This window comes from Ammospiza caudacuta, chromosome 17 (genome assembly GCF_027887145.1).
Source record: "Ammospiza caudacuta isolate bAmmCau1 chromosome 17, bAmmCau1.pri, whole genome shotgun sequence".
Lineage (NCBI taxonomy): Eukaryota > Metazoa > Chordata > Aves > Passeriformes > Passerellidae > Ammospiza > Ammospiza caudacuta.
The window spans coordinates 9,421,903-9,430,862 of NC_080609.1; positions in this window are offsets into that span (position 1 = coordinate 9,421,903).

Sequence of the window (8,960 nt, forward strand, 5' to 3'; positions counted from 1 at the left end):
GTGCTTGGGCTGGAACAGAGGCAGCAGAGCCCCTCTGAAAAGAAGTGACAGCAATTGTTCCACAGGCCTGGGGTGAAACCTGCTGCAGCTGGAGGTGGGATGTCTGCTTTCCCATGGCCCTAACCAGGCTTTCTTCCCACCTTTCTGTCCCAGTTTCTCCCATGGCTCTGCACATACCCGAGCTCTGGGTTCAGACACCTGGAAATCTCAGGTGCCTCAAAGCAGCCCAAGCCATCCCTGGTGGGGAAGGGCCCATTTACCCACCTGAAACATGGGTGAGGTGGGGTGGACAGGACATCTGCAATGTCCTTTCCAAGGGCACTTTTGAGGCCAAGCCCAGAGGGGTTTTCTCTCAGGCCTCAAATGAGAGCAAACAGCACAGACAGGTGGCCAGAATGGCCTTGGGCCAGCTCAGCTGCCAAAGCCAGGTGTGCAGGCAGGGCTGCAGCTCCCTGTGCCTCCAGCCTGGCACACCCAGAGCTGTCTCAGCCCCTGGCCAGGCCCATGGCAGCTCTGTGCTGCTCCCCTTGCACTCTCCTCTCTTCTGCTTTCACCAAGCAGACAGCAACAAATTGCAAGCAATCACCAGGAAAACCCCTCAGTCAGTTCAGGGAATGTTTTCTGTTATCTCATGGTGTCCTACTCCATAAATGATATTAAACTGCTTCTTCCATCAAAAGGGGGATGGATACTGTGCCTGTGAGCCCTGCAGCTGTGGCCACATCAGAGGATATCCATGGAAGTCATTAATATCTTTTAAAATAAATACTTCTTTTCTATTGACGTTCTCTTAAATGTTTTTAGTCTCTAGAACTTCCTTCCTTCCTCCTTCAGCACATATTAGCCTTTCCCTGCCAGATCTTCAGCTGGAATAAATTTGGCCTCCCAGCCCTGATTCATTAAATGCTGTGAATTTGTGTGTTCAGTTAAACAGGCCATTCACAGCCTTAAATGCTTAGAGATGAATTTTGGCTTGCTTGGCTTGAAAGGTTTGGCACGTGTAGGGCTCCAGTTGCCATTCCAATAAGGACATGCCAGAGCCCAGCCTGTTCACCAACACACCTGTGCCACAGCACATTCCCCAAAGAAGCTTTTCCAAAGCAGGAAAGACCCAATTTCCCAGGCTCTTGTTCAATTACTGCCAGATATTGTGGAACACAAACATCACTGAATAACATCATTCCTTCAAACACAGAACAGTGATGTTTGAGTAACTGGAGCATAAATATAATTCACCTCAGGCAGGAGATAAATTACATTAATAAAGTGTGGTAGTGTTCTTTAATTACTTTGATTAGGCATGACAGAAGATGGTATTGTTCAGAAAAGCTTCATTTCCTGAAGTAAGGAATTGTCACTGTAGATCCCAGTCTCTGGGGTTTAGGTGTTTTTTGTGGGTTTTTTTTTTTTTTCCACAGAGCAAACATTAGCAGGGGTTGATGCTGCTGCACCTGTCCTTTGGTATCCATGACCCATTTCCCTCTCATACCTAGATCCAGTTGTGCTCCTCTCCAAATGGATCCTACAGATCTTCACACTCTGGGGAGGTTCCAAGGCTGCACTCTCACTCCTATTAACCTCTCCCAGACTCATGGGGAGACAGACAGACTGTAACTTGCAGTCCCCCTTCTACAAGTCCATTTATAATATACAAAGAGAGAATTTTTTTTTTAAATAGAGTTGTTACTCACCAAGGTAAATGAAAAGCTTCCAAAGACCCTGCCAAGTCACCATGCCCATTCTCAGTAAGACACAAAGTTCAGACATGGCTCCCATCCTCTCTGCTGCATGTTATTTATTTATTTACTAAATTTGCTGTGCCATTAGGGTCAGTAAGACCTGCTGTGATGCTCGTGCTTTGCAAAAGTTGGAAAGTGTGAAGTGTCAAGTCTGGAAGATGTATTTAACAGTGGCTTTATGGTGCCAGACCTGGCTACAGAGGAATTGCTCAGGCTCTGAGCCCCTTTCTGTTCTGTCAGACCTCTGTACCACACTCTCCACTGTAGCTCTGAACTTAAAAAAAAAAAAACTGCGTGCAAGTTCCTAATCCATTCATGTACATGAATAAATAAATTCCAAACCATATCTTTATGTACCTAAATATTGCTCTGCAATCTGTGCAAATTCTTCCCTTGATTTTGCTGTAAGAAAAATCATGCTCTTTCTAAACTCAGCAGCTGATTTTCTACTCACATACAAGAAGACAAGATTGTGGTTAAAATTTAAAAATTATCAATATATGGTTCCAGAATAGCCTGTGTTCCCAGACAGGCGAGAGCCTGTCCTGCCAGAATGTGGCACCTTGCTGTCACCAAAGCCTGGTGCTGTACATCAGCACTGCTGAGGTGGATAAAGTGGTCTTTCTTGCCCATTGATCACACAAATCCAATTTGTAGCCTTGTTTTCTCTACATGACAGTTACAGGAGACAGAGCTGATTAAATATTTCTGTTCTGATCAAGGAGCTCTCACAGGCAATCCTGTGACTGCACAGCAAATCCCTCCCCAGAGCTCAGCTGCACACTCTGCCTGATGGGCTGTGCCCAGGTGTGCTTCCTGCTGCCCTGCTCTGACAGCCATGCACAGGGAGTTTGGAGCTTTAGGAGCAGAGATGCTCACACTTGGACAGCAATGCACAAGGAGTTTGGAGCTTTAGGAGCAGGGATGTTCCTGTCCTTGAGATGCAGCAAAGACTGCTGGAAATTGAAGGACACTCCAGGTTTTCACACCTTTCCTGGAGCACACCCAGGCAGGATTTCAGGCACTCCCCAGGCTCTCTGCTCACTCTCTCCCAGTTAACCTGCTGCAGACCCAGTGCTTTATGAGTGCCCAGCCAGGGTCAAGGCTCCATGTGCTGTTTATACAGCAGCACCAAAACTGTACTAACAAGATGATATTGAACTCTATTTCCATTTCAAGTGCAGCCTGTTCCCTACAGCAATGTTTCATTACAGGTCTTCTCATGGCAGGAGAGCAACAACTGGTGGAACACCCTTCCTGCAGCCAGTGCCTGTTTGTTTGTTGTGTTTGTGACTGCTCTGTAGGGGATATTACAGCCTTGATGTTGCTCTCAATTGAACAATTGAAATTAGCTCCTGTGACAGCAGTGTGCAGCTACCCCAGCCCTGCATTTGGGATCAGAACAGGCACTAGCAGAGCTGAGCAATTACAGACAAGTAAAGGATGGCAGAACTCATTGGCTCTGCTGCTTTCTCCCAAAGGCTCAGTGTGGATCCTTGTGGAGGAGTACAACCCAAACCCCTGTTCCCACAGGTGACACCAGTGCCCTTGCTGTGGTGCAGAGCCTGGCAGCTCAGAGGGAGCCAGAGCACTTCCCAGGGGGATCACAGACCCTGCAGCGTGTTCTGGTTCCTGCCCAGCCCACGGCTGGGCTGCCCCACAAATCTGGCAGGCTGCAGCTCAAACCACTCTTCTCATCCTTCAGCTCCTTGAACAATTCCCTGACCTCTTTCCATCTCATCTGGAACATCTGAAGTTCTCCCTGACATGGGTTATTAGATGGATTTGAAAGAAAAATTCCCCTAAGAAAATTCACCTTTGAAAAAATTCTTACTGGAAAATTTAGGAGTTCCCAATGGAAACAGGGACAGCAGGAGGAAAGCAGATTTCATTCTGCTAGAAGTGTTAAATAAGGTTTTGATTCCAAGCTAAGTTATACATTTTCGTAAATGGAAACACAATTTAAATAATTTCTTTTTATGCTAAAAAAAATTATTGTTTTCCTGCCAAAATACCTCATTTTAATTGGTTTTTCTAAGATGACACTTTAAGGCACAGACAAGACCAACAGCCCTCCAAATTCTATTTTCATAAAACCCTTTCATTGCATTTCTTTTAGGTCATCAATACTTATTACTTGTATTGAAAGAATAAGCAATAAAGGCACTTTGTGTCTCTCCCTTGCTACCCTTTAATACAATCTGTCCACCAATCCAATTGCTCCATCTTGAAGCATTTCCATCTCCAAAACAAAATTGCATTTTACTGCTAGGATATTCTCCACCCAAATCCTGAACAGCTTGTAGCTAAGTATTAATCCATAAAAAACAGAAAACAATGTCTTATTAATTCACAAAAATCAATATTCCAGTACACTTTTTGGTGCCAGTTCATTACATATAAGTCTAGATTTATATGCTGCTCAATGGAAAACTGTCCAAAATGTATCTGTTTACCTATAATGAGATGAACTTATTGCTAAGCCTCATTCCACCAAAAACAAGCTTTGTGACAGAACTCTGGTTCAGGGAAAAAGAAAAAGTGATCTTAGAGTGTGTGTAATCCTGATGCAGTGGCTCTTTCTTCTTCAACAGAGGATGGCACAGGTATCCTTTGGTTTTCTTGCTCTTCTTCCCCTGTGGCCAGGATATTCTTTTATAAAAGACCCAGCTCTGTACTTGTCCCAGTGGCAGTTAATCATTAAGGTTGTCAATTAAAAACCCTTGAAAAAGAGATGTGGCATCAGAGCAGGTTTAATTCCAACAGCCTGGGTGTCCCATCACATTCCTTTGAATACTGAATCCTATAAAGGCTGCTTTTCCTAAATAAATCTAATTTCTTCAGAAATACATGGGGGAAAAAAAGAACAACCAAAAAAAACCCACTTCTAAAGACTGTATATCCTATGGAAGTGTTTGTATCAGCAGTCAAATGCAACAGCCATTGATACTGATAAGGATTTCTCCACTGGTTTCAGTATATATATGAGCTGAGATCCTGAAAGCAAATGAAGCTTGACATTCCCAGAAATAGAACTCCACTATTACAGAAAAAAATGCTCATAGATATGTATGTATGCATATATATGTGTATATGTATGATAAATGATCATATTTCATTTGCCAATAATGGGAAGAAATCTATTTTTATTTATGTATATAAGTTTTTTCATTACTGACTACTGAAGTCTGATCATTTTTCATATTGTGACATCAGGCTCTAAGATGTTTCTTCCCTTTCTTTTTAGTTCCCAGAATGAAAGTGGTTCATGAATCATGAAGGTTAAATACAAATAACTTGCATTACCACTCACAGCAGACATGTGGTTAATTGCTGTCTGCCTTTATTGTTAATTGCTGAACACCAGTGCACTGGCACACCTACCACATGCTTCTGAAGATAAACACACTAATTGTTTGTGTTCCCTTTACAATACTTTTTCTTCCAGAACAACATGGGTAAAATTCACAGATCATGCCCCTTTAATGTCCTTTCCTTTTTGCTTCTCACATGGATTTGTCTGGCTGGTCACTCCTGTGTCACACCAAGGCACACAAGAGCCAGACAGAAAGGCTTCAAACAGCTCCAGTAAATTAATCCATCGGCCCTTCAAGACCAAGATTTCCTCCTCAACCCTTTCCCATACACAAGCTTTGGATAAGTTAGTTCTTAGTTAGTTGGATAAATTAGTTCTGATTCCTTTGAAAATGCTGAGCTGAGGTTCCTTCTACCCCCAGAGTATGACATGATCATACCAGACATAGCCAGCTCTGAAAAAAACCCCACAGGATGGAGGAAAAAAGACTTAACCCTCACCACAGAGGGGTTTGGGGAGATGGAGGAGTTCCACCATTGCATCAAACATTTCTGTCCAGTTTCAGTCCCTTGGAAAGAGGAAGGGATCCCTCTCCTCAACTGTGCTGGTGTCTGCAGCCCCTGCAGGGTCCCTGGGCCCTTCCCTGGGTTACCTGAGGGATTCCTCATTACCAAAGAAGTAAAAAGATGGCTTATCCAGTACACGGGGCTCTACAGGAATGAGGGCTCTGTGAGACTGAGCCTGGCCAGGCAGGAAGGCAGAGCTGCCCTGTGGCAGCCCCTGGTGATGGAAATGCCATTGGAACCACGAGGTGAGAGGCATTGTCAAAGCATCTCTGAAAAAGAGCTGCACAGATTAGAGACAGCTCATTTCTCAGATCAGATCAGTGGGTTCAGACAGGAAAATAGCCCAAGTGTTTGCTGGGAGGATTTGCCATCTGCCTGGTGTTTCTCTTGGGTTCCCATATTGGGTTCTCATTAACTTCCTCACTGCTAACCCCCCCTTTTTTCCTCCCTTCTTCATGACATTAACTGAGTTCTGCTAGAGAGTAAGTGCTTCTTTGCACCGAATTTCATTTCCTCCCTGTAGAAACAGACTAGCAAGAACCATATTTTCCAGTCTATTCTTGGCCATAACATATTCCTGACAATCAGGCTGAAAAAACCTAGAAGGCAACAACCTTGCCAAAAAAATTCAGGTTGGGATGTAATGGAGATAAAATCAGTAACAGAAGTGATTAAGGAGTTGTAGGTGCTACTTTTCCAGGAAAGACTGAAAAAAATAATCTGTATAACCAGGCTGAAGGATAATTAAATTAAATCAGCACCTTTACAGAATATTGAAGCATTAAAGGCAAATCTCCAAAGACATGGAAATCAAGAGGATTTGGGCCCCTGAATGGTTCTGAGAAGTCAGGTGAACATGCCAGATTAATTTTTTTTTTCTCCTCAGGCTTTTGAGGAGAATTTTATTTCAACTTCCTGTCATTGAAATCATCAGAGTCACTGGAACCTTAAATAGCTCCCTACTTGTTACAGAAAAAGCAACAAAATTACAGCTGAAGAAATTAGAGGATGTTTAGAGTGATCCATGGAAATGCTACCAAATAATGGAGTAAAAATGAAAGGAAAAGGTCAAAGTATAAAGTGAAAATCCTGTATTTGCAGACCAGTGACACATTGAAAATTGGAGTGGCCAAAAGATGAGTGAGGACAGTGTTGCCCTAGCAAGTGAAGAAATATTTATACCCAATTTAAATTCTGTATTTATTAACTGCTTTATCACTCAGTAGCCATTTCTTGAGAGACAGAAAAGGGGAAAGGAGGAAGGAGAGGAAAGGATGTAAGGAACCCCAAAAAGTCAATAGTCAAGAACACATTTAACAGGTACGGAAAACCTGGAGCCTTCCTCCCTCCTGAAAGGTATTTGGAGGTCTCACCCCTCCTCATTTTCCTGTAGGAAGAAATGGAGCAGGGGGGAGGGTGCCCTGAGTGATGGGGGGCACCCAGGAGACCAACAGCAGAAACAGCAAAAGGCCCCAAATCTGCAGAGCTCTGCCTGAGCCCCTCCCTCTCCTCCCTGGCTGTTCCCATTCCTGCTAGCCATCACTCATTACAGATGTCATTAAAATCCAAAGAAAACACAGCAAATACTTATTATTAATTTCCAAAAGAATACAGGCCTATTTTTCCCATTGATTCCTGGCAGATCCTTTCCTGAAATTTGCCAGATTGGTTCAAAAACAAATACATATAAATTAGCAATATACGACACGACATGAATGAGAACATTCACTCTCTCTAATCATTCCCGCAAGCATTTTGTCATTTTTTCTGTCAGTTCTGCTGATAGGAAAGGAAACTGCTTTGCAATTTTAATTTCTTTTCCCTGAGCACATTTTGTTCTTAAAGTTCACTGATATAAAGCGAACGTATTGGAAATGGGGGAGGCTGGTGAGAAATATGGAAGAGTTTTTTTTGTTTCTCCCTTTTCCAGAGTGAACAAACATCCACTGGCACTTCTTCAGGCATCTCACTCCTGCCCCCATCTCCTCACCTCCTTAAAATATGCAAAGGCATCTTCTCTTTGAACCTCTCTGAGAGGAAAAAGGGTGGGTACTTCCTCTTGATTAATCCAAAAATTTGAACAAAGCCACAGCTGATCTTGGTGTCAGGCTCAGAACTGAACAACTGTATTTTCATATGTTCAAAACTAGACCACATCAAAGGCATCTACACATTGCCTGCATCTTCATTTTCTGGCACCAATTAAGTGGAAAAAAAGAAAAGAACAGTGAGCTCAAGAGTTGGTTATGGGCACTATGGCCACACCACCCTCCCTGCCCAGCCCTGGGGAAGGCTTTGTTTATTGCCACATTTGGATTTCAGTTTCTCATGTGTTTTCTTGCACACTACAGAGAAAGCCTGGAGGTCTGCACAGCATGTCTAGAGATAATAAAAAAACTGATGAGTTTATGACACAAGTGATGTAATTTGACATGCTGCAATAATGACTATTACACTGCACAGAAGGGAACAAGAATGGCTGGGAAAACACAAAACTATAAATTATATCACTATTTGTTTGTCATGAACTGAGTAAGGTAGCACAAGAAAGGAAGGGATGAGGAACTGCACCTTGTGCCCCAGAAGTCAGAACAACTCTAAGCAGCTGCAACAGATGTTGAATGGGGCAGCAAATGAACAGTGAAGCATTGACAGATTTTGGTTAATTGGGCCCAAAAACCTGGAGTAATCTTCCAGGGGGGAGTCTAGATCCATGGGATCACGAGTTTGGGTCCCTCAGATATGGAATTTCCTCTTCAGAAAGGGAAACCCCCACATAACATGTCCAAAACACATTTTATAAACCAGAAAGACAATGAGCTCTTGTGAAAGAAGGTGTTCAGCCATTCCCCAAATCAGAGACATCTAATAAAAATCTGCTCTCCTATCAGTTTAGATTGCATTTCTTGGCCATTTTCTATGAATATAAATTACGTTTTGTACCTATTGCTTTATCTTTTTCATGCCTCTCAGACCCAGCTATTATCCATCTTGCCAATAGTTATTTATTACTTTGTGATTATGGGCAAAGTAGGTAATGACCTATTAAATCACAAACCCACACTTATTATCACCAAACCCAAACTCCAATTGCTAGAAAAGAATTGCTTAATTTCATATTCAGTTAAGAGTTTACTTTCCTTGCAGCCAAGATAATAGATGGCCATGGCAAACATTTTTCCCCAGGAAAGTGGCAGTTGGAGTAAATAGTCTATAGCTCATGTTTAAACTGTAAACAGAGGGATTGCTCTTGATACATATTCCAGGAACAGACCTATACCCAGGGCAGCAGAAAACAATAGCAATTATATTTCAGGTTTTATATTACAATGTGTTCTG